Genomic DNA, 26,785 nt, shown 5'->3' on the forward strand with positions numbered 1-26,785 from the left:
TGTGACATGTGAGGTATCTTATTTATTCAGCGTAACATCATCTTTTTTAATCTCCAAAAAAATTGGTTATGTATTGTGTGTTTATTTTCCCAAAAAAATTGTGTTTGAAAAATCGCTGCGCAAATACCTTGTGATGTAACAAATTGCAACAATAGTCATTTTATTCTCTAGGGTCTGTGATAAAACAACATCATTTTCTAACAAAAAAATACAGATTTTTACTCGTAGGAAAGAAATGTCAGTATTGGTCTGTGTGGGAACTGGTTAAAAAGTTGTGAGTTTTATAGACAGGACCAAATCAAGTAAATATAACTAGCACCAACATCCCAGGTAGTCTATAGTTCGAAGGGGTATGGGATACGGGACTTTCAAGGTGCTTAGACACATAATAACATTAACTATTTTAATAAAAATATAAACATTTATTCATCAAAAATATATAAAAAGATTCTGTACAATCATGTGCTAACCAGTTTTCAATATGTGGAAGTGATATCCTTTTGTTCCCAACCAGTTTCACCATTTTGGCTTCTTCAGGGAAACGCGTGAAGAATTTTACTATTGGATGAACAAAGATAAAATTAAAATAAAATATAATGCTCAAAACCAGTACAGACGTGCAGCCCTCCGACCCAGTGCCTTCCTTGAATGCCTCGGGTGTCTGTACGGGCACCCATGGTTTTTTGGGGTCTGTCATGGGGCAAGCCGCATAGTGGTGGGGACCGCATGCATGACCATGGGTTCCCGTACAGACACCTGAGGCATTTGTGGAAGCCACTGGGTCAAGCTGCTGATGTCTGATCACATGCACACTCCCAAGGAAAAAAAAAACTCTCTAGCAATACACACAAAACTGAGCATGTGCAGAGTGTCCCCAAGGCTCTGTTCTATCAGGAGACGAATTGGAGACTGTGGAAGAACAGGCAGATCAGAGAAGACTTGATTAAATAGCATTTTTATACAATGCACAGGGTAACCCCCTTAGGTTCCACAGTGAGTATAACAAGCATGCTTTACTTGCCTATACACACTGATTTTACTGTTGTGGGTTTAGTAACACTTTAATTGAACAAGCTGAAGTTAGAAGCCGATTGGCTACCATGTACAGCTGCACCAGATGCTAAGTGCTCCAGTTTTAGTAGATCTCTCCCACAGTGTCCTCCCACCCTAGATCCATCCCTCTTTTTACCTTTGTTTGTGTTTTATCCATTTGGGCTTAGCCATAGAAATCCTATTGAAGCAGATGATGTTAATAATTGACATCCAATAACAAAGACAAACTACTTTTCTATTTTTGGGGGCATTCTGTACACATACATTTACAAAATACTGCAAAGATATCATATTTTTAAGGAGCAACATGTCTTTTTTTTATTTAAATTTTATAAAAACACTGTGGATAGAAATGGAAAGTTTTTTTAGAATATATATTTTTATATATATGTATATAGTGCACTGTAATCTCTAGTCACTTTGACAGAAAGCTTGTCCATAGGTTGAGATCACTGCATACATGTGCGAGATTTTGGGAGTCAGGTTGTGTGGCACCTGGCAGGCCTCAAAGTGATGACCCTCATATTTACATGTAAAGGACAATACATTAAAAATGTTAGAGAAATGGGAGACGGCCATAAAAGACAAGTGCACTTATTCTTTAAAAATGTACTCGTGCAATCAGGGCACAATATATGTAATTAAAGATGTATATATACATATATATGATATTTTTTTTAAAACACTCTAACAAAAATAAAATATACTATATTATATTATATAAATAATTATTTTATATTATATCTATATTAATAAAATACAACTGTCCCTGCGTCCAGACTCTAGATTTCCCTGTGTCCGTGATATTGCGCTACTGCTATGTGCACCAGGGACAGCCGTTGGGACTGGGGGCGGGTTGGGGGTGGGCACTGACCTGTGTAGGCTAGGGGAGCTCCTCGGTGTCGGAGGACGGGTATTGGGGGGTCACCCCGATAATGGTGCGGTGTGACGGCCGTTGTACTGCTGATAGCTTCAGTAACCACCGTTCCGAGTTCCGTATGTGCTGGGGAGGCGGGAGGCGGAGTTCCGATCACTTGCCTTAGATTTAAAAATGGCGCCACCTGGCGCCAACATATTACTGCGCATGTGCCGCTGCTCGGTAAAAGCCGTACACGTTCGGCTATTTCCAGAAATAGCCGAACGTTTTCGAGCTTTCCCGAGCTGCGGCGCATACGTAATGATGTGTTGGCGCCATTTTTAAACCCAAGGCAAGCGATCGTAACTCCGCCTCCCGCCTCCCCAGCACATACGAATTTAGAACGGTGGCTGAAACTATCGGCAGTACAACGGCCCTCACACCGCACCATTATCGGGGTGACCCCCCAATACCGGGACCCGGCCTCCGACACCGAAGATCTCCCCCATCCTCCCCAGCACATATCAGGAACAGGTAAGTGAGACTCCACTACCGCACTGCCTGCCATTATGCGGGGCTGCAGGCATACTACAAGAGATGCAGTGCTGCAGGCATGGTACTCCTGTACCATGCGCGCAGCCCCGCATTCCCCTGCACCATGCGCGCAGCCCCCGGCACCATGCGCGCAGCCCCCGGCACCATGCGCGCTGCACCCTGCACCATGCGCGCTGCACCCTGCACCATGCGTGCAGCCCCGCATTCCCCTGCACCATGCGCGCAGCCCCGCATTCCCCTGCACCATGCGCGCAGCCCCGCATTCCCCTGCACCATGCGTGCAGCCCCGCATTCCACCTGCACCATGCGCGCATTCCCCTGCACCATGCCCGCAGCCCCTCATTACCCTGAACCATGCCCGCAGCCCCTCATTACCCTGCACCATGCCCGCAGCCCCGCAGCATTCTCCTGCACCATGCCCGCAGCCCCGCAGCATTCTCCTGCACCATGCCCGCAGCCCCGCAGCATTCTCCTGCACCATGCGCGCAGCCCTGCAGCATTCTCCTGCACCATGCACGCAGCCAGCCCCACAGCATTCTCCTGCACCATGCGCGCAGCCCCGCAGCATTCTCCTGCACCATGCACGCAGCCAGCCCCACAGCATTCTCCTGCACCATGCGCGCAGCCCCGCCGCATTCCCCTGCACCATGTGCGCAGCCCCGCAGCATTCCCCTGCACCATGTGTGCAGCCCCGCAGCATTCCCCTGCACCATGTGCACAGCCCCGCAGCATTCCCCTGCACCATGCGCGCAGCCCCGCATTCCCCTGCACCATACGCGCAGCCCTGCATTCCCCTGTGTGCGCTCGCACGCGAGAACCGCTCCGTCAGCTCTGCGCATGTCTCTTGCTAGGGCAACAGGGATGCTATGTGCAGAGCTGGCTATGTCATGCGGCTCTCGCATTGTTAGAAAAAAAAGAGATAAGTGAGAGCCGCTCAGTCAGCCATATGTTCTAGCACCCATTAATTTAACGGGCTTAATGTCTAGTTATAAATAATCAATTCAAAATATATTGTTGTGTTTCCTGAAGAGCTCACAGCCAGTTAAAAAGTTTGCCACAACAAATTCTTTCACTTTTGCTATTACAATTACAAAACTTCAGAAAGAAGAAAAAACGAAAAGTTATTTCAATGATTGCCCTTTCCACTGGTGACAACTACTGCAATAGCAAAAATTTAATAAGCAGTTCTCTCATGCCTATGATGCTGAATATGAGGTTTTATTACGTGTTTATAGGAAAAAGAAGAAAAGTAGCTGAAATATTTTTATACCACCTGCTGTAGGTGATCCATTGAGGTTGATAAAACATATTAAATCAAACATTTATTCAGATTAAACTGCAGATTATTAGTTTTACACTGAAAATGACAGTTTTCAGTTTTTTTTTTTTTCTTTTCTTGCAAAGTCACCTTTCAATTTATTATCTTACTGACAAACTGACAACACCATAATTGGTGGATGGAGCAAATATATGTTTCTGGGAACTAATTGAAAAGAAAGGACTTGTAGGCACCTATATTTAAAGCCGTGAATGTGACATTCACCAAATATTCAGAGGTAGCTAATCATCCACTGTAATTAGAAACACATGCACATGTTAGATTTATATGCAGTAAATATACAGTATCTCACAAAAGTTAGTACACCCCTCCACATTTTTGTAAATATTTTATTTTATCTTTTCATGTGACAACACTGAAGAAATTACATTTTGCTATAATGTAAAGTATTGAGTGTACAGCTTGAATAACAGTGTAAGTTTGCTGTCCCCTCAAAGTAACTCAACATAGCCAATAATGTCTAAACCGCTGGCAACAAAAGTGAGTACACTCCTTAATGAAAATGTCTAAATTAGGCCCAATTAGCAATTTTACCTCCCCAGTGTCATGTGACTTATTAGTGTTACAAGGTCTCAGGTGTGAATGGGGAGCAGGTGTGTTAAATTTGGTGTTATCGCTCTCACTCTCTCATACTGGTCACTGGAAGTTCAACATGGCACCTCATGGCAAAGAACTCTCTGAGGATCTGAAAAAAAGAATTGTTGCTCTACATAAAGATGGCCTAGGCTATAAGAAGATTGTCAAGACCCTGAAACTGAGCTGCAGCATGGTGGCCAAGACCATACAGCTGTTTAACAGGACAGGTTCCACTCAGAACAGGCCTCGCCATGGTCGACCAAAGAAGTTGAGTGCACATGCTCAGCATCATATCCAGAGGTTGCCTTTGGGAAAAAGACGTATGAGTGCTGCCAGCATTGCTGCAGAGGTTGAAGAGGTGGGGGGTCAGCCTGTCAGACCATACGCTGCACATTGCATCAAATTGGTCTGCATGACTGTCATCCCAGAAGGAAGACTCTTCTAAAGCCGATGCACAAGAAAGCCCGCAAACAGTTTTCTGAAGACAAGCTCACTAAGGACAGGGATTATTGGAGCCATGTCCTGTTGTCTGATGAGACCAAGATAAATGTATTTGGTTCAGATGGTGTCAAGCGCGTGTGGTGGCAACCAGGTGAGGAGTACAAAGACAAGTGTGTCTTGCCCACAGTCAAGCATGGTAGTGGGAGTGTTATGGTCTGGGGCTGCATGAGTGCTGCTGGCACTGGGAAGCTACAGTTCATTGAGGGAACCATGAATGCCAACATGTACTGTGACATACTGAAGCAGAGCATGATCCTCCCTTCGGAGACTGGGCCGCAGGGCAGTATTCCAACATGATAATGACCCTAAACACACCTCCAAGATGACCACTGCCTTGCTGAAGAAGTTGAGGGTAAAGGTGATGGACTGGCCAAGCATGTCTCCAGACCTAAACCATACTGGGCATCTGTGGGGCATCCTCAAACGGAAGGTGGAGGAGCAAAGGGTCTCTAACATCCACCAGCTCCATGATGTTGTCATGGAGGAGTGGAAGCAGACTCCATTGGCAACCTGTAAAGCTCTGGTGAACTCCATGCCCAAGAGGGTTAAGGCAGTGCTGGAAAATAATGCTGGCCACACAAAATATTGACACTTTGGGCTCAATTTTTACATTTTTACTTAAGGGTGTACTTACTTTTGTTGCCAGCGGTTTAGACATTAATGGCTGTGTTGAGTTATTTTGAGGGGACAACAAATACACTGTTATACAAGCTGTAAACATTTACTACTTTTCATTTTAACAAAGTATAATTTCTTCAGTGTTGTCACATGAAAAGATATAGTAAAATATTTACAAAAATGTGAGGGGTGTACTCACTTTTGTTAGATACTGTATATTGAATGTCATATTCACTGCTTTACATATGTACTCCTTAGATGAATGTTTTACAGAAACCAAGAACCTCCATAATTTGTGAAACGTAGTGCTTCAGTTAAACTGCTAGGGTTACACAACCTCAGCATTTTGGCTTACAAACCCCTGGCTGCAAAGGTTGGACCAAGATAAAGTTTGCTTCCTTACCAGCCATTTTGTGATCCATATAATAAATCAACTAAATATTTACTGTCAACAATATGGGTGCAAAAAAAAGGAAATCTATTGTGTGAATATTCACCTCAATTATCCAATCACGTGAAAAGCAATAATACTTATCTTATCTGCATATAATTGGATAATTGAAGTGTATATCTAGACTTTAGGCCTGAAGATTACCCAAAACATTTTGAAAGCAGAGACCCTGCAGAATCCCTGATCTCCTGCTGCTCTCCGTTCTGACACCTGCCATCTTTTAGGCACCCAGGAGGGACAGGCAAGCCCCAGACACATGGGAAGGCACATTTCTGAGCATCTGGAAATGATCGGGCAGCTTTAAAGCCACATGTATCACTTCTACTAGAAAGCTGGCAGTCTTGAGTAAAAATGGAAACAATTGTCCAGTTCAAAGCTGCAAAACACAGCAAGACGATTTTTCCAATTTTCTAGGAGAACTAACTGCAGTTCTTTTCAGGGTTTAGGTTGGCTCGGTTGATTCTGGTTCTTTATGTAATCCCAGACAAACACAATAATAACCATCTCTTTCAAGACTCAGTTTTTTTTTTTTTTTTTTTTTCTTTGCTGAAGATAGTTCTTTATAACTTTGGCTGTATGTCTTGATAATTGTCCTTCTGCAGAATTAATTTGGGTGATTTGGGCACCTCCCTGATGATATTGCATGATGGATAAGTATCTGCCTGTACTTTTCAGTACTGAGGATACCTTTTAATTGTGACCAAATCCCCAACTCTATGTAGAGAAAAACAGTCCCAGACCTGCAGGGAACCTTCAACATGCCTTACTATTGCCTGCAGCCACTTTCCCTGTAACAGGCCTTTGGTGAACAAACTACCTTCTTTTAAAGCTGTAAATATTTCAGATTTGCTCAAGCTGGCACTAAGTGATTAAGAACCCCCTAAGATATTCCAAATGTCTTTGGCATTGGGAATCTGCTCTGAAAATCATACATTTCTGGTATTATACTCCAGAAAAACTATCCTATCTTTACCCAACACAACCTAACCTATGCTGGAGGAATTTTGGTCTCACAGTGTTGTGGAAAGACATATAGACCTTGATCTTCACACACACGTGGTCAAGCTGGCCTATGACTCCTCAATTATTCATTTTGGGACTAGGACTGGAAGCATGGCACGTGCCATACCATTCCATCTTACTCTCCAACATACCATAACCATACCTAAACAGCATCTTCATTTAGAATACATGCACGCTAAGGCCCATCTTACAGTACACAAATTCCTATCACAATGGTCCCCCTGGTTAGCAGACCCTAGGTTTGTGTTTAAAATGTCATAAGGTCGTTGGCTGTACCTGAACAAGATCTCTCTCTCACAACACCAGCAAGACCCTACAATAGGTACTGTTGTCATGAACAGTGTCATGGAGAGTTATAGCATATGTTACCATACCAAATCCCTAATCCTGGGAGGGCACCTACTTAAGTCTGTGTCAACAGTCCTATGAGAAATAAACCAGCTGCACTAAGCCCCCGACGATCCTTGGATATTTTGCTATAGCTATCACTACATTTAAATTCAAGATTCCATCCTTTGGTGGTTCCTGTCTTTATGTATAGACTAAACTTGTGCTCTAATTTACATATGGCAACCAATCTGACCTATGTGTTGTACACGCTCACAATCGAGCCTACTGATACATGGGACGGCTATCGTTAAATACCCTGAATGATTTCAGCATATATTACATAGATGATATGGAATTACTTCTTTAGCACTCTTTCAACCTCAGGTTGTACTCGTTACATAAGTTCTACTGTAATTTGTATGGTTTTGACTCTTGTAAACATCAACATTTTTCAATAAAAAGTTGAAGTATGTAGCCTGGTCGCAAGGCTAGAGTTGTTCAGACTGTTGTTCTGTCATTAAAGTTTTACCAAGGATGGACTTTTGAATTATGGGAGATATAGTTCTGTGAGGAGCAAGGACCATAGACTGCTTATGTGATTGGACTCTTCTCCCAGGGAGCAATGTGACTCGCGGAGCCTGCTGGGAGTGTCTTTATAAAGGGGGGCGGGACCAACTCTCACTCTCTTGCCTCGGGGACAGGGCGCTGTGAGGAGGGATAGAGCTGCTGTGGAGTGCAGAAGAGTAGGCTGAAGGCCTTGCGGAGGACACCGGAGTCTGAGTGATCGGTGTGAGGAAGGATTTCGGTAGGGTGGCTGAGGGGAAGGATGCCCTGAGAGGCCGTGAGTGTCGCTAAGGAGAGCGGGACACTGCTGGAGTGGACTGTGTAACAGAGTTTGTCACGTTGGGTTAGAGCAATTCAGTTTAAAGTATCTGCTATGCTTCTAAACTGAGCCAGGGCAGGACTGCAGAGCTGTTTTAGCATAAGGCCATATTAATTCTAACGGTCGCCACAGGACACTGTAGTTCCGCATAGTGCGTGGCGGATCAGAAGGCCTTGCCCCTCCCTCCCAGTGCTAGATTGACTGCCAACTGTGGAGTACCAGAACCTATTTTCTCCTTTTCCTGTTTGGATTACAATTACTGATTATTACCGTGGGGATTACAGTTAATCAATCACCTTTACTGTGGACTACAAATACTTTCTTTAGATTGGCTGAGGACACCCTTGCCGGCGAAGACTAGTGAGGCCTCACTCATCCAGGAGACTCTTGCAATCTAGTGCAAAGGGGGCCCCCGACAGTATACAGAGTTCACTCTGATAGTTAGCTTGGTGCAGACACATTAGAACTGTTAAGAAGTTATTAAGGGTAGAGGTATTCTTTAAACACTGTCAAATATTGATTTGTGGTCACTCTCGCATTACACTTGAGAAATAGTATATTGACAGGATTACAAAGCATTTAAACCGTCAGTATATATATCCATATATATATATGTTAGGATTGTTCTTTGATCCTGAGTGCTGAACCCTATTTAGTTATAGGTTGGGGATTCAGGATCCACTTTGTCATTAATGTTCTTGCATTAATTGTTCTATTGGTACTGTTTGTGCATTTTTTTCTAAACTCAAGCTAAAGATTAGTAAACCTAATTCTTTATTGCCAATTTGTGTAGTTTTCAATCATTTACAATGACAGAACCTATAGTGTCAAGTGGGTTGGACAATGTTCAGGGCAACCGAAGTGAGGAGGCGGTATCTACACTTAGCCACTCCCCAGGGGGCAAGGCTACAAGTATAAAAAAATATATACACTATAAATTTCATATTTAGATTTGTCAGTCCAAAGCGCTTGCTGTCATTTTCCTGCACACTAATTCTTGTGTTTTCATTCATAGATGAAAGACCTGGACTTATTTCCATGTCATAAGTATGACTTTTTAGCTGCAAGTCTTCCATAAACATCACTTTTGTCCAGACTTCTGGACATACCATGATCCCACTGGATTCTTCCAAGTCTGAGGTGATAGTGCCACTGAACATCAGGGAAGTCAACATGAAGGATCTTTATCTGCTTCACTAAGATTCCTTGGCCGACCACTGCATTTTTAATTCTCAGCGTTGCCTATTTTTTTCTTTTTCTGGAAACACTTGTCTTCCTTGAATTGTATGCCTGTAAATGTCCTTGTTAATGTACTAAGACCATGCTGTGTCGTCTTGCTCCGCTTTGTCTTGCCATTGTATACGATTTTTGACAATAAACTGTCTTCAACGACTTCACTTTGTTAGTAGATCTTGACTTTTCCTCAGCCAATTTCAATCTTTCTACACAAATGATTCTACTTACATCCAAAGCTGGTCATAGATGAATTGAAATTCAGCCAGTGCATCAGGGACAGAAGTTTGATCCATGTGTAGCCATACCTGTTCAACAGGTGTCAATCATTAGATCGACTTTGTCAAATAGGTTTGTTGGAGAATTTTCCTCAATCAGCTGGCTGCAGCCTCTGATCGATGTGTTTTCTGAAAGCAGAGAGCCCCATTGTTAGAATACAATAGGGTTGATTTACTAAAGCTCCATTCACCTTTGTGCGACTTGTCATGCGACTTTGGACACTAAAGTCGCTTTGGGTGCTGCACATCCGTACTTTTTCTTTAGCCAGTTTGTGACTGGCTTGCGCCCCGGTGGTGGTGACCATTGCGCCATTGTTCTGGGGGTATGGCGTGTGTGGAGGCGGGACCCCCCGTTTTCCCAGGTGCTCATGTGCACCGAGTGCACACTCCACCCCAGTGGATATTCCCTCCTCTTTAACCTGTCCCTCTGTCATCTAGGGGACGGGTGGGTGTTGAACCAAAAACACAGAGATAGAGAGAGGGAAGGTACCCTCTCTGGAAGGTTGCTAAAGAAGAGCTCACAGGGATTGGTTTGTGCAAAAACAAAATATAACCTTTATTAAATTTGGGTGCAGTACATACAAAAAATATGGAAATCAATAGGATAGATACAAAAAATAAAAAACTACCTAGTTACAGATTGAGACTCAGTAGCTGATGGCCGACCCCTCCGGTCGGTGTCGGTTGTGCATGAAATGCAAATGCATCAACCTTGCCTGGCACCTGTGGCACCTACTGGGGTTCTGTTTTAGGAGCTTATATGGGGAGCGGGTGACGTATGATAAAATCATTTGAGTCACCAATTCGCTCAACCCTGCGTGTAGAGGTGTCTACTGCTCTGTATTCAAATTAAGTAAAAATGGTGTGTACCTTGGAAAAGCTCAATGGTGAGTATGGTAATGACCGGCAGAGGGCAAACGGACCTGCTTAAGGTAAGCAAGGACTGTCCATGTTCGGGTGATATAGAATGCACATAATTGCAACCAATCTAAGATTGAGGAAGTATATGGTATATCACAAATCTAAATATACACATAAAAAGGGTGGCCACCCAACATGTAAACAGTTGCTGATTCCCTGTGGAGATCTCAGGGACTGTTCGGCACTTCCATAATCATAGGGACAGAGAGTCCAATCATGTGATGGGGGTGGTGTATGTATCACCCGGTAGGTATGGGACACGGACAAAATCTTGCTGGATCTACAGTTGGCGGGGGCAATGAAGTATTAATGGGACTTCAGTCTCAGCCTGTGGTGCACGGAGGGAGCAGGCCAATCCGGAACTGGGGAGGTATTACCACAGCAAAGATAGGGATACAGGATATACCTGTCCTAAAGTGTGTGTAGTGATACTGATCAGGGATGGGGCCCACCTAGTCAGAGGAAAAAGGGTTTAATAGCGGTGATCCATCCATAATCCTGGGTCAGTCCATCAAGGATAAGTAACATACAGTGTCTGTGTGTGGGGATCGTATCGCTCACCTTACCTCTCTGATTGACTCAAATGTGGGATGAAGAAGTCCAGTACCTCTGATCAGTCATCTACTCACAGTGGATGGTGTGTCTCCTCTTGTCCCTTGCAGTGGGATGCTCACCCTGGCCGGTGCTCAGACCTCCGGGAGTGCAGCCGGGAAGCTCTCTCACTCCGATGCTCTGTATCAGGCAGTGAGATGCCGCCGCTCCTGCGGCGCTGCTTGCTTCTGGCGTCCCACGTGGGTGTGCCGTGCTGGCCGTGCTGGTCCTCTAGAAGGTAGGTAAGCTTCCTACTGTGCCTGTCAGGTGCTGGCGTCGACCAGTTGACTAGTTTCGCGTGCCCTGCGCACGCTTCTTCAGAACTTAAAATGGTGTAGTCTCTTTGGGCAGAATAAATAGAAGTCCTGATTTTTTTGGCAATTGATTTCAGCTGTCCCATAATGCAGACTATCGCCATCTTGTGGTCAGACAATGATATCACATTTGTAAGTGCTCAGTGGCAGAGAATATTTAAAAACAAAACGAACATATAAAAACATATGTACAGATCTTGATAAGAGTATTCATAACATAGTAACATAGCTATTTATGTACTACGTATGCCGTCATTGATAAGCTGATAAAGTGCAGTCCCCCAGAGGAGATCAAATGCTTGACATTAGCATGGAGGATCGGTGGATCGAGTCTCTGTTTTTGTAAAATATATATATATTATTAAGGAAATTTATTATTTCGCGAAATTCCCTATATTCTTTGTGGGAGGTACTTATACATACATGGAAAACAGCCTGAGGAAAATATACCATAGAGGAAGGAATTGTTAGAGGATATAAAGGGGCTAACCGAAGTATCTGACTTTGTGGCTTGTCAATTTACAAAGATGGTAACATAGCTATTTATGTACTACGTATGCCGTCATTGATAAGCTAATAAAGTGCAGTCCCCCAGAGGAGATCAAATGCTTGACATTAGCATGGAGGATCGGTGGATCGAGTCTCTGTTTTTGTAAAGAATATATATATTTATTATTAAGGAAATTTATTATTTTGCGAAATTCCCTATATTCTTTGTGGGAGGTACTTATACATACATGGAAAGCAGCCTGAGGAAAATATACCATAGAGGAAGGAATTGTTAGAGGATAATTAGGGGCTAACCGAAGTATCTGACTTTGTGGCTTGTCAATTTACAAAGATGGTAACATAGCTATTTATGTACTACGTATGCCGTCATTGATAAGCTGATAAAGTGCTGTCCCCCCAGAGGAGATCAAATGCTTGACATTAGCATGGAGGATCGGTGGATCGAGTCTCTGTTTTTGTAAAAAATATATATATTATTAAGGAAATTTATTATTTTGCGAAATTCCCTATATTCTTTCAACACCATAGAGGAAGGAATTGTTAGAGGATACCCAGGGGCTAACTGAAGTATCAGGTTGGGGATGGAAGTAGTTTTGTAGCAAGCTGGGCCAGTGTTCCTCCTCTTAAAGTTTGATGAGGTCCTAGTGGCTTAACCATCTGATTACTCCATGAAATGGGTACACTAAGGATCTAGGAATACCTTAAGACTGAGCTCATTGTTCAGTCCAGACGGTGTTAGGGTGCCTAGCCTAAAGATCCAGGCTTTCTCTTCATGTAGGAGTATTCTATCGAAGTCACCCCTACGTGCCGAGATGTTAAGGGTCCAGAACCCTTTCACCTTGAGCCCTCTTGCATCACCTCCATGTGTTTCAAGAAAATGCTGGGCAATGGGGGTTTCCTCCTCGAGCCTAATGCTCTTTAGATGTTCGCCTATTCTTATCCTAAGGGTTCTTTTGGTCTTCCCAACGTATATTTTCTTGCAGGGGCATATGATTTGATACAGTACTCGTGAGGTACTGCAATTTATAAAGGAGGTGATGTTGTACTCCTTAGAACCAAATGCATCCGTGAAAACATCCGTTTTCTCGACAAAGCGGCAGATATGGCAGTGTCCACACGGGAACATGCCCTTCATTTTGGGGAGATCAGTGAGCCAGCTTCTCTGAGTATTGTCTTTGGTAAACTCAGAGTGCATAAGATGGTCCCCTAGGTTTTTTGCCCTTCTTGCAACTAATGATGGTCTAGGGCCTACTATATCTTTCAACCTATCGGTTTTTTGTAGGACATGCCAGTGTCTCTCCAGCACTGTCCGGACCTCTTGCCATTGGCTACCGAATCTCGTGATCAGTCGAGGCTGTGTTGCCGGGTTCTGATCAGTCATGTTGGTGTCCTTGGGTTTTAGGAGTTGTTCCCTAGTTTTTAGACCCGCCTTTCTTTTGGCCCTCCGAAGAGTCCTGTGGGAATACCCACGTTCCCTGAACCTGTTGTATAATTCACGGGATTCCGCTAAGTAGTCACCATGTTCAGAGCAATTCCTCTTGAGTCTAATGAATTGTCCCACCGGTATACCTCTTTTCAGAGGCTCGGGGTGAGAACTATCAGCCATTAGTAGGGTATTTGCTGCAGTAGTTTTCCTGAATGTAGATGTCAGCAATCTGCCCTCATGCAGGCGGATGTTGAGATCAAGGAATGAGATCTGCTTTTTATCTACTGTATATGTCAGGCGGATGTTGCGATTATTGGTGTTTAGCTCACCCATAAACTCTTCAAGGTGCAATTCTGTGCCTTTCCAGACCATCAGGACGTCATCTATATACCTCAGCCACGTTAAGGCATGGCTGTGGTACATAGATGAGGTCCTGACTATCTCTTCCTCCCACATGCCTAAATGGAGGCAAGCGTAGGAGGGTGCCCATGGTGCTCCCATGGCTGTGCCCCTGACCTGCTGGTAGAAGTGGCCTAGGAATTGGAAATGGTTATTTCCAAGCGCGAATTCCAGAATTTCCAAGAGGAACTCATTTTGTGCTCCATTGAGGGGAAAGTTTTTTTCCAGAAAGTGGTATACCGCAAGAATCCCCCACTCGTTGGGGATCGACGTATAAAGTGATTCAACGTCGATCCCTATTAGTAATACCTCTTCAAAATATAGGTCCTTGATTTTATTCAAGACATCACCAGTGTCTTTTACATAGGATGGCAAATCCCATACCAGCTCCTTAATTAGGGAATCTAAATATTTCCCTATCCTCTCGAGTGGGCCTCCAATAGCTGACACTATGGGCCTCCCTGGTGGTCGTAGTGGGTTTTTGTGGATCTTGGGAATGGCGTAGAAGGTGGGAATGCTGTAATCTAAAATCTTCAGGAAAGTTTTTTCTTTACTCGTAATCAAATTTGCCTCCTTGGTGAAATCAAGTTTTTCATTAAGTCTCTTTACTATACTTGGGAAAGGATCTTGTGGTGTTTTCTTGTAGGTTTGTGTGTCAGAGAGTAATCTCCTTATCTCACTCTCATACATCTCCTCGGATAGTAGTACAACATTCCCACCTTTATCGCTCTTCTTGATTACTAGATTGGTGGCATGTTTCAGTTCGTAGAGGGCCCTCCTTTCTTCCTTAGAGATATTATCTGGGGGTGACCAATCCCATCGGACCTTTTTGAGGTCCTCCTCTACCAAGGAGAGAAAAATTCCCAGCCACTTATCGCTACTGAACTTGGGCATGGATGTGGAGCGAATGGTGATGTTTGCTTTGCGTAGGCCTGGTAGGTTTTCTTGGGGTGGTTCCTCCCCTGGTTCAGATTCTTCTAATAGGGAGTTCAGTATCTCAAGGGCTTCTAGATCCGCTGGGTCAGTGATATGGTTACTTTCACTCTTGCTTCCCTCAACAGAGTAAAGCAATTTGTAGTATACTTTCCTTAGGTATAGGCAGACATCTTTATAAACCTCGAAGTGGTCCATTTTCTCACTTGGTGAGAAAGATAGGCCTCTTCTTAAAAGTTTAATATGTCTGGTCTCTAATGGAAATTGGGAAAGGTTAATCACCTTTTGATCACCTTCACTCACAGTAGTCTCCCTGATGTTCTGGGCTGGGGGGGGTGGGATTATTATGCTAGATAAATTATTCTCTGTGTTGTCACTATTTATCGTCGGCTTTTGGCCCGATCCTTTTGTTGTCTCGTGACAATCCTTTCTCTTTCTCCTCCCCCTCCTCTTCCTTTTCCTCCTCCCCTCCCTCTTTGTGCTTTCTTCAGAATACCTTTTGGGGGGGCCGGAGGAGGGTTCTCCTCTGGCTGTTCCTCCTCTAAAAAATATACCGAGCGATCCTCCTCTTCACTTCCTGAGATGGTGGATTCGTTCCAGGATCGGCTCCTTGAGCCTCTACCCCTTCTCTTCGATCTACCTCTCCTATTTTGGGCTGTCAGGTCAAATATTTCCCCTGTCGCCCAGTCACCGAGGTCCCTCTGGAACTTAGAATGTTTAGTCGCCCGCAGTGTTTTTTGTGCTCTTTCGATTTCTTTTTTAAGGAGGTCGTTTTGGTGTTCAAAGATCATCCATGACCACACCCCCATAGGAGAGGCCTTAGGTTTAGGGTGTTGCACAGAGCGGACAGGTCTCACACTGCGCATGCACAATCCCCTGCTTTTTGTCCGCATCCCGATTTGACATCTGATGCCAGCGGGGTGGAGGGGGCATAAAGAGGTCCACCTACATCTGGCTTCTTTACTGGAATTCAAGGGAGCATACCTCACCACACAGTGACCGCAGGTATTCATATGTACAGTTTCTGAGTGGACCCTCAGAAAGGGTGGTTTTTACTTTTGTGATACCTGATCTGGAAATAAGTCTTTGATCACTTGCCTTTCCCTTTTCTATATAGATATGGATTGACCAATGGATCACTAATGTTGCAGTGTTTTCTGAGCGCTGCAGCGATTTTGAGCACTTATCAAAGTGATCATATTCAACTAAGCAGCTTTTTGAGTGCCCTCTAGTGAAGGTTGCAGGCTCCCTGGGCCTTATTTGTTTTTGGACAAATAAGTAATCAATACATACAGACGCTCCAGATGACGTCTGTATGACGAAACGTGTAGGGAGGAGTTTCTGAGCCTCAACGTCACTTCTGGGTTAAGGGAGCCGATTCTGTGGAACGCGGAAGCACCACGGTGTCTCCCGCTAACAGTGACCATCCTTACTGTGAGTTTATCTGCACTAGTTTTTCAATATAATTACATACTACACCATGGAGCACCTTTTTGTCTGTCGTTTGAGCTATTAGATCACAAGGCAATCTTGGAGACATATCTTAGCCTACTCAACTTCAGACATTCAGGGCGCCCAGGATCCACTGGAACTATCTAACATTAGAACTAAAAACCCTGGTGCAAGGGATTATGGAGGGGTAAGTGCAATACCTAGTGGGTGGCCACGGGTATAGGCACACAGGTCACCCGCACCATTATTGCTTAAAAGCTAATACTGGACTGATCCACTTGCACTATTTGGTACACACCAGTGGGAGGGAACTCCCCATTTATCTTATTTCATTCATCTTTTATGTTTTATTCAGATATATATTTTCCTGTATGAGAGCACTACTATTTCAACACCCTATTGAGGACAACAATAAAATAGCACTCTCGTCTCAACATCGGTACTCCCTCTGAGGAGGGTTATCACCAAAAACACTATAAGCACCTTATAAATAAAGTTTTTACCACCTATTGGGCACTATTTATTTATCACAATTTTTTACAGCCTCTGGCTACACTTGCACTGAGCACTTGGTAAGGGCATCGGCATATGCCCAATCAGCAATCCACTTAGCAGGTGCACTTTATAAAATAAAATATAATCAGTTATCATTATCCTCTCACAATACTCGTTTGATAACAATAGTATTGACAGTTGGAGAACCAATTGAAATTATGTTGGATATATAGGTTTAAGTTTTTTGCACCTAATACCATTTGGCTTTTCAACTCAAAATCCCCTTTATCAGGTAGCGCCATATACCAACATTCTTCCTATTTATTATTTTTTCTAAAAATGTCTTCAGGATTCACTTGATGGGTTGTTGCTAACACAGGTCTAAGTTTTAGATTGTTGGCCTTTTACCCCCTCTGCGGGAGAACTGGTTTGTGGATGTTTCCCCAAGACCACTGATGTGCGTGGCCCTGGGGGACAGACTCACCTCTACCACTATTCTGATTTTTTAGCTTCAGTACCCCGTATAACCAACAGGTATGGAGCTACTGCAGGAACCTTTGCATGGTTCATTGGCATAGCTTTTGTATTTTAAATTTTTATGCACTGCACTAATGTAAATATTATATATTGTAAAAGCTTGCTTGACAGCATTATATTTGATTTTCATTGTATCTTTGTTCATCCAGTAGTAAAATTCTTCACGGGTTTCCCTGAAGAAGCCGAAACGGCGAAACTGGTTGGAAACAAAAGCGCAGTGAAGTCTATCACTTCCACATATTGAAAACTGGGTATTACATGGTTATACAGAATGTTGTTATATATTTTTGATAATTAAATGTTTATATTTTTATTAAAATAATTTGTGTTATTATGTGTATTATCTGTATTAAGCACCTTGAAAGTCTTGTATCCCATACCCTTTCCAACTACTGGTTAAAAAGGATCCTGCTCTACTTTGGTTCAACTTTCATGTGACTTGAGAGCCATAGACTGCAATGTAAACCCTCAAAAGTCGCATGAAATTCAAACCTGAATATTATACATGCGATAGTTGTCCGTTATCATTGGTAAAAGCCAAAGTTGCATCCAAGTTGCACCCATCCAAAGTTTCATTAAAATTGCACTCCAAGTGTGAATGGGGCCTAAAACTGGAGAGTGCAAAATCTGGTGCAGCTGTGCCTAGAAATCAGTAAGCTTCCTGTTTTTTTTTTTTGTCAAAGCTTTAGGCTCCATTCACACTTTTGCACCTTGTCATGCAACTTTGGACATCAAAGTTGCATGAAAAGTCGTTACCTATATTTTTCAATGATAACCATTCATATATGCGTGACTTTAAAGTTGCAGCAACTTCTAAGTAGTTCATGCACTACTTTGGTCTGACTTTCATGCAAATTGAGCGCTTTAGACTTCAATGTTAACCCTCAGAAGTTGCATGAAAGTTGTAGCTGAATGTTATACAATGCAACTTGTGTGCAACAGTTGTCCATTGTCACTGATCAAAGCGAAAGTCGTATACAAGTCGCACCCATTCAAAGTTGCGCCAAAGTTGCACTCCAAAGACTGCACAACTTTGGAGTCATACAAGCAGGGCCGGCCCTACCATGGGTCCCGCTGGGTCCATTGAACCCAAACGGCACTTTGAGAGGGGCAGCAAATTGACACCCAAAATGTATTTTCCTGCAGTTTTGTGTGTCATCCAGGGGCAGCTGCTCCGCTGCCCTGTAAAAAGGCCACCCTGCTGCCCTCAAGATGCATACTCATAGTTGCCGAACCCAAGGGTGCTCGCACAAAGTCTAACACCGGCTGTTAAACACCCGAGCACACATGAAGAGCTCAGGTGTGTGTGCTGCCGTGGGCAGCCTTTCATTATTGGACCCAGGCAGCACAATGTCTTGGGCCAGCCCTGCATACAAGTGAAATGGGGTCTAATTGAACAAAATAAAGTTAGAAGCTGATTGACTACCCTGCACAGCTGCACCAGACTTTGCACTCTCCAGTTTTAGTAAAACAACCCAAATGTCTCAGTGGTGAGAATTCCTAAATTTACCTTATTGTGCGGTCATGCAACGCCGTACCCAAACAAAATTGATGTCCTTTTTTTCCCCACAAACGGAGCTTTCTTTTGGTGGTATTTGATCACCTGTGCGATTTTCATTTTTTGTGATATTAATTAAAAAATGCGACAATTTTGAGAAAATAACAATATTTTTCTAATTTGACAGTTACAAAATATCCAATATATTCAATTTTTGTCATATATTTAGGCCAAAATGTATTTAGCTACATGTCTTTGACAAAAAAATTCTCAATGAGCGTATTTTTAACCGCTTTATGACCGGAAGGTTTTACCCCATTCCTGACCAGGCCATATTTTGCGATTCGGCACTGCGTTACTTTAATGGACAATTGCGCGGTCATGCAACGCTGTACCCAAATTAAGTTTATGTCCTTTTTTCCCCCACAATCAGAGCTTTCTTTTGGTGGTATTTGATCACCTGTGTGATTTTTACTTTTTGTGCTATAAACAAAAAAAGAGTGACAATTTTGAAAAAATAACAATATTTTTCAAATTTTTTTATATGAAATTCCCCCCCAAAAAAAAGTAAAGATCAAAATTTTTTATCATTTTAGGCCAATTTGTTTTCTGCTACATATTTTTGGTAAAAAAAAATCGCAATAAGCGTATTTCGATTGGTTTGCGCAAAAGTTATTGCGTTTACTAACTAAAGGGAAAGATTTCTGTCATTTTTGGTGTTTTTTTTTTAACGAGTAATGGCAGCGATCTGCAATTTTGTTTGCGGTACTGCGACATTGCGGCGGACAGATCGGACCCTTGACTGACATTTTTGTCACTTTTGGGGGTACTAGTGACATTACTACAGTAATCAGTGCTATACATATGCACTGTTACTGTAAAAATGACACTGGCAGGGAAGGGGTTAATTTTTATTGGTGATCAAGGGGTTAATGTATTCCTGGTGCTTACTGGCGTGTGTGGGGGGAGGTGACTGAGTGACACAGGGACAGATCGCTATGCTGAACCCTGCAATCTGACCCTGCCTGTCACTTAGGAGATCCGCCCGCTTTGTTTACACAAGCGGGTGGATTTCCACACTAGATCCCCGACGATCGGGGAAGAGCGGCGGTGATCACCGCCGCTCCTCCCCTGGCCCGACTCCTGCTGTAACTAAATACAGCGGGGACGAGCCACCGGAGAGGGGAATGTCTGGTGACGTAGGTCTACGTCGCCAGACGATAACGAGCCACTTTGCCGCAGTACAGTCAACGTGACTGGTCGGCAAGTGGTTAACATTACTGGATGTTCCCTAATATATAGAAAACCTTCACCTTTTTGAGTTCATTATTTTAACCACTTTACCTCTAGCCACTGTGCTGCTACTGCGGCACAGTGGCTCGTTATCGTCCAGCGACGTAGACCTGCGTCGCTGGACTCCTCCCCCTATAGGCGCGCTCCCACTGTTTTCATTCACAGCAGGAGTCGGGCCAGCTGATCGTCGGGGAATCCAGTTTGGAGATCCGCCAGCCTGTGTAAACAGAGCGGGCGAATCTCCTAAGTGACAGGGAGTGACAGATCGGAGTGGTCAGCATAGCTGGACATCCGATCTGTCCTTGTGTCACTCAGTCACCTCCCCCCACACACGTTAGTAAGCACCAGGCATACATTAACCCCTCCCTCTCCAATAAAATTAACCCCTTCCCTGCCAGTGTCATTTTTACAGTAACAGTGCATATATATAGCACTGATTACTGCAGTAATGTCACCCCCAAAAGTGTCAAAAATGTCAGTCAAGGGTCCGATCTGTCCGCCGCAATGTCGCAGTACCGCAAAAAAAAACGCAGATCGCCGCCATTACTCGTTAAAAAAAAAACACCAAAAATGACAGAAATCTTTCCCTTAGTTAGTAAACGCAATAACTTTTGCGCAAACCAATCAAAATACGCTTATTGTGATTTTTTTTACCAAACATAGGTAGCAGAAAACAAATTGGCCAAAAATTTTAAAAAAATTTGATTTTTACATATTTTTTGGGAGGAATTTCATATACAAAATGTTAAAAATATTGTTATTTTTTTCAAAATAAACGCTCTTTTTTTGTTTATAGCACAAAAAGTAAAAATCGCACAGGTGATCAAATACCACCAAAAACAAAAGCTCTATTTGTGAGAAAAAAAGGACATAAATTTCGTTTGGGTACGGCGTCGCACGACCGCGCAATTGTCAGTTAAATTCGCACAGCGCCGAATCGCAAAAAGTGGCCCAGACGTAAGACAGCAAAATGCTCCGGTGGTAAAGTGGTTAAAATAATTTGCACATTGTTTTCCTTATCAAGTGAGAATGGGGCCTAATTGAACAAGCTGAAGTTAGAAGCTGATTGGCTACTATGCAGAGCTGCACCAGATTTTTCACTCTCCAGTTTTAGTATATCAACCTCCAATGTTTCAGTGGTGAGAATTCTTACAATCACCTAGATGTTCCCTAATATATAGAAAACCTTCACTTTTCGAGTTCATTATTTTAAAATAATTTGCACATTGTTTTTCCTTATCATATTAAAGTTATCCTCCCTGTTATGTCGGTTATACACATTGCAATTTTGCGTCAAATAACAGCCAGAAGAAATGTTCACATGAAACTTTTTATTCAGGTATGGCCATTTCATGTGACTGAATAATGAAGGAAGAAGCAGAAGACTAATGAGTTCCTCCCTCTTTCATTTGACTGTCTCCTCCTATCGGCATCATTTCTGCACTGCGGCACATCTAATTATCCTCTTGTGCTGCTTCTCCTTCCCCCAGTCTGAGCTCTGCTGTAAAGGAACTGCTGATACCTGGTCAAATATATGTACTTAAACTTCTTCCATTAAAAATAAATAAATAAATAATGTATGCATGAATACAGAGCTGCGGTAATTTGGTTGGTTGAAAGTGATCAGAAAATTCCAACACATGGTTTTTACTTTCCATACTGAAATTATTGATCAATTTTTCCACCTTTCTTTAATACCACTCGGTGGAAATGAATGCATGGTATTGTTCAGCCATTGTTCACTTGCATAAAATGTATTAATAAACATTTTAGATGATATCATGTTACTTGTGTATCAGAAGTTTGCAGGCTTATGATACTTCAAATTGAATGAGCCAGAGACACTCCTTGTACAGGTATGTTTAGGTTCACTGATGACTCAGATACATTGATTGCTGCTTGCAGTTGCTAAGGTAACCACAAACACTCCATTCACAAATCTCAACTGAGCTGAAGCATAAAGCACATTTTGGTTTTGCACACAGTCTGTACAAGATTAAACAACTCAGTGTTTGGAATTAGAATTTGGAGGAACTATATCTTGCCTATGGTAAGTGAAATATTTCATTTTTAACTGACAAGACCAAATTGTTCATTTCTGTAACATATATATATATATAATTTTTATTTTTTTATTTTTTTGTATTAAAGCTGTAACATCAAACCCACAACAATAAAACATTATATCATATTAAAAAGTAAGCTCCTAATATTGTATACATATATTGAAAGAGTTTTAAAACACTGATTATTATGGCTATAAATGGTTTCTTTTAAAAGAATAAAGCAAATTGGTGTAATTTTTAAGGTGGATTAGAAGTGTTTAGGTTACTATAAAATATAGGTATATACACTATTTTGTCAAAAGTATTGGGACACCTGCCTTTACACGCACATGAACTTTAACCAATTCAATACAGGGCACTTTTACCCCCTTCCTGCCCAGACCAATTTTTTATGTCATTTTTTTCCCCACAAAGAGAGCTTTCTTTTGGTGGTATTTGATCACCGCAAGGTTTTTTCTTTTTTGCTACACAAATAAAAAAAGACGGAAAAGTTTGAAAAAAAAAAAAACGCTTTTTTGTTTGTTATATAATTTTGTAAATAGATACGTTTTTTCCTGCATTGATGAGGACTGATGAGTCCACAATGACAGGTACCGATGAGGAGGCACTGATGGGGTGGCACTAATATGCAGCACTGATGGGCACTGCTAGGCAACACTGATATGCGGCACTGATAGGTAGCACTGATATGCAGCATTGGTGGGCACTGATAGGTGGCACTGATGGGCACTGATAGGCGGCACTGATAGGCAATAATGGGCACTGGTGGGCGGCACTGATAGATGGCAATCATGAGCAGCTCTGATGAGGAGGGCACCGAAAGGGTCCCTTAACCCTGATTGGCATCCCTGGTGGCCATGGGTGGGCATCCCTGGTGGTCATGGGTGGGCATCCCTGGTGGGCAATCCCTGGTGGCTCTAGTGGCACTCCCCCCCAAGGGTCTGCACTGGTAACCAATGCTCTGATTACCAGCACAGGCCCCCCCTGTCAGGAGAGTCGCCGATCGGCTCTCCTCTACTCATGCCTGTCAGGCATAAACTGAGGAAAACTGATCAACGGCTTTTCCTATTTACTATGTGACCAACTGTGATTGGACACAGCTGGTCACATGGTAAAGAGCCTACATTATTAGGCGCTTTACCGAGATTGGAGATGCAGTGAGTCAGAGTGACACACCACACCACCGATCACCGCTGTGCATGGTCTATCCTGCTGGACGTCATATGACGGCCAGTCAGAATAGAGCAACCACTTCCATCATTTTGCTATATAGCGGGCGGAAAGTGGGAAGTGGTTAATGGTATCCCAGTCTTAGTCCGTAGGGTTCAATATTGACTTGGCCCACCCTTTGAAGCTATACCAGCTTCAACTCTTCTGGGAAGGCTGTCCACAAGGTTCAAGAGTGTGTCTATGGGAATGTTTGACTATCCATCCAGGAGCACATTTGTGAGGTCAGGCACTGATGTTGGAGAGAAGGCCTGGCTTGCAGTCTCTGCTCTAATTCATCCCAAAGGTGTTCTGTGCAGGCCAGTCAAGTTCCTCCACCTCAAACTCTCTCATCCATGTCTTTAATGTCTTTATAGACCTTATTTTGTGCTCTGGTGCACAGTCATGTAGGAACAGGAAGGGGCCAACCCCAAACTGTTCCCACAAAGCTGGGAGAATTAAAATTGTCCAAAATGTCTTTGTATGCTGTCACCTTAAGAATTCCTTTCACTGAAACTAAGGGGCCAAGCCCAACCCCACACCATAATCCCCCCTTCACCAAATGATTTTGACCAGTGCACAAAGCAAGGTCCATAAAGACATGGATGAGCGAGTTTGGAGTGGGAGAACTTGACTGGCCTGCACAGAGTACTGACCTCGAACCCAATAGAACACCTTTGGAATAATTTAGAGCAGACTGCAAGCTAGACCTTCTCGTCCACATCAGTGCCTGACCTCACAAATGCGCTTCTGGAAGAATGGTCAAACATTCCCAAATACACACTAGTAAACCTGGTGGACAGTCTTCCAAGATGAGTTGAAGCTGTTAAAGCTGCAAAGGGTGGGCAAACTCATCATTGAATACCATTAAAGTTCATGTGCGTGTAAAGGCAGGTGTCCCAATACTTTTGACAATATTATGTATATGCTCAATCTATGCAATCCATTTATGCAATTCATTAACCACTTCTGGACCAGAGGAATTTGCTGCTCAATGAGCAGGCCACTTTTTTAACTTGGCACTGCATGAATTTAACTGACAATTGAGCAGTCATGTAATGCTCTACCCAAACTAAATTTACGTCCTTTTTTTTCCACAAATAGGGCTTTCTTTTGGTGGTATTTGATCACCTCTGCGCTTTTTATTTTTTGCGATATTAATAAAAAAAGAGTGAACATTTTGAGAAAAAATGACATTTTCTAATTTGTCTTTTAAAAAATATCCAATATACTCAATTTTTGTCATATATTTTGGCCAAAATGTGTTTAGCTTCATGTCTTTGACAAAAAAATATCTCAATAAATGTATTTTTATTGGTTTGCGCAAAAGTTATAGCATCTACAAACTATGGTGTAAATACTGGAATTTATGCAGCTTTTACTTTCTGACTGCCTAGCTCATTTCATGAAGTGCTAAAATGGCAGGGCAGTACGACCCCCCCCAAATTACCACTTTTTGGAAAGTTGACATCCTAAGAAATATCCTGAGAGGCATGTTGAGCTCATTGAATATTACATTTTTTTGTCACAGGGGTTTGAAAAATGACTAAAAAAAAAATGTTTTTTTTTTTTTTCACAAAGTTGTCATTGAAATGATATATTGCTCACGCATGCCATGGGTATATGTGTAATCACACCCCAAAAAATATTCTTCTGCTTCTCCTGAGTACAGGGATACCACATGTGTGAGACTTTTTGGGAGCCTAGCTGTGTATAGGACCCCAGAATTTCAAAACTGCGTAAATTTCTCATGGCACTTTCTCACTACCTATCACGGTTTAGGAGGCCCTGAAATGTCAAAATAGCACAAAACCCCCCCCCAAATTACCCAATTTTGAAAAGTAGACACCCAAGCTGTTTGCTGAGAGGCATGGTGAGTCCATGGAATATTGTATATTTTGCCACAAGTTTTGGCAAATTTACATTTTTTTTACATTTTTTTTTTTTTAACACAAAGTTGTCACTAAAAGATACATTTCTCACACATGACATGGGTTGGGTATATGTGGAATGACACCCCAAAATACATTCTGCTTCTTCTCCTGAGTACAGGGATACCACATGTGTGAGACTTTTTGGGAGCCTAGCTGTGTACGGGACCCCGACAACCAATCACCAGCTTCAGGTTTTCTAATGGTGTAAATTGTGCATTTTACTTCTGCACTATCTGTCACAGTTTCAGAGGCCCTGAAATTTCAAGATAGAACAAACCCCCCCCCAAATTACCCCATTTTGCAAAGTAGACACTGCAAGCTATTTGCTGAGAGGCATGGTGAGTCCATGGAATATTTTATATATTTGCCACAAGTTCCCCGAAAACCAATCACCACCTTCAGCCTTTCCAAGGGCGTAAATTGTTGATTCCACTCCTCACTACCTATCACATTTTCGGAGGCCATGAAATGCCAAGACAGCACAACCCCCCCCCCCCAAATGACCCCTTTTCAGAAAGTAGACACCCTAAGCTATTTGCAGAGAGGCATGTTGAGTGTTTTGCAGATCTCACTTTTTGTCACAAAGTTTTGAAATTTGAAAATTTCCAAAATAAATGAGAGATTCAAAATACTCACCATGCATCTTAGCAAATACCCTGGGGTGTCTACTTTTCGAAAAGTGGTAATAGGGGGGAGGGGGAGGGTTGTGCTATCTTGGCATTTCATGGCCTTCAAAACTGTGATAGGTAGTGAGGAGTGAAATCAACAATTTACGCCCTTAGAAAGCCTGAAGGCGGTGATTGGTTTTTCGGGGTCCTGTACACGGCTAGACTGCCAAAAAGTCTCACACATGGGGTATCCCTGTACTCAGGAGAAGCAGAAGAATGTATTTTGGGGTGTCTTTTCACATATACCCATGGCATGTGTGAGAAATATATTATTTGGTGACAACTTTGTGTAAAAAAACAACAAATATATATATATAATCATTTTCCCGGAACTTGTGGCAAAATATAAAATATTCCATGGACTCCCTATGCCTCTCAGCAAACAGATTGGAGTGTCTACTTTGCAAAATGGGGTCATTTGGGGGGGTTTCGTGCTATCTTGATATTTCAGGGCCTCTGAAACTGTGACAGGTAGTGCAGAAGTAAAATGCACAATTTACGCCATTAGAAAACCTGAAGGTGATGATTGGTTTTCGGGGTCCCATACACAGCTAGGCTTCCAAAAGTCTCACACATGTGGTATTCTTGTACTCAGGAGAAGCAGCAGAATGTATTTTGGGGTGTCATTTCACATATACCCATGGCATGCGTGAGCAAATTATCATTTAGTGACAACTTCGTGTGAAAAAAAATAAAAAAAATTGTCACCTTCCCAAAACTTAGGGCAAAATATAAAATACTCCATGGACTCAATATGCCTCTCAGAAAATAGCTTTGGGTGTCTACTTTCCAAAAAGGGGTAATTTGGGGGGTATTTGAACTGTCCTGGCATTTTATGCTCAATCT

At 42.7% G+C, this 26,785-nt stretch overlaps 1 protein-coding gene across 2 annotated transcripts in view; it reads left to right on the plus strand.

Annotated features, from left to right (window-relative positions):
* Positions 1-22,045: 22,045 nt before the first annotated feature.
* Positions 22,046-26,785, plus strand: part of LOC309555194 (tetratricopeptide repeat protein 24-like) — a gene marked incomplete at its 3' end in the record, with an annotated part of 114,990 nt that continues 110,250 nt past the window's right edge. For both annotated transcript variants that reach the window (XM_082257051.1, XM_082257050.1), the window contains exon 1: positions 22,046-22,115. The remainder of the gene's footprint in view (positions 22,116-26,785) is intronic.

This window comes from Pelophylax lessonae, assembly GCF_965119305.1.
Source record: "Pelophylax lessonae genome assembly, chromosome: 4".
NCBI classification, from domain to species: domain Eukaryota; kingdom Metazoa; phylum Chordata; class Amphibia; order Anura; family Ranidae; genus Pelophylax; species Pelophylax lessonae.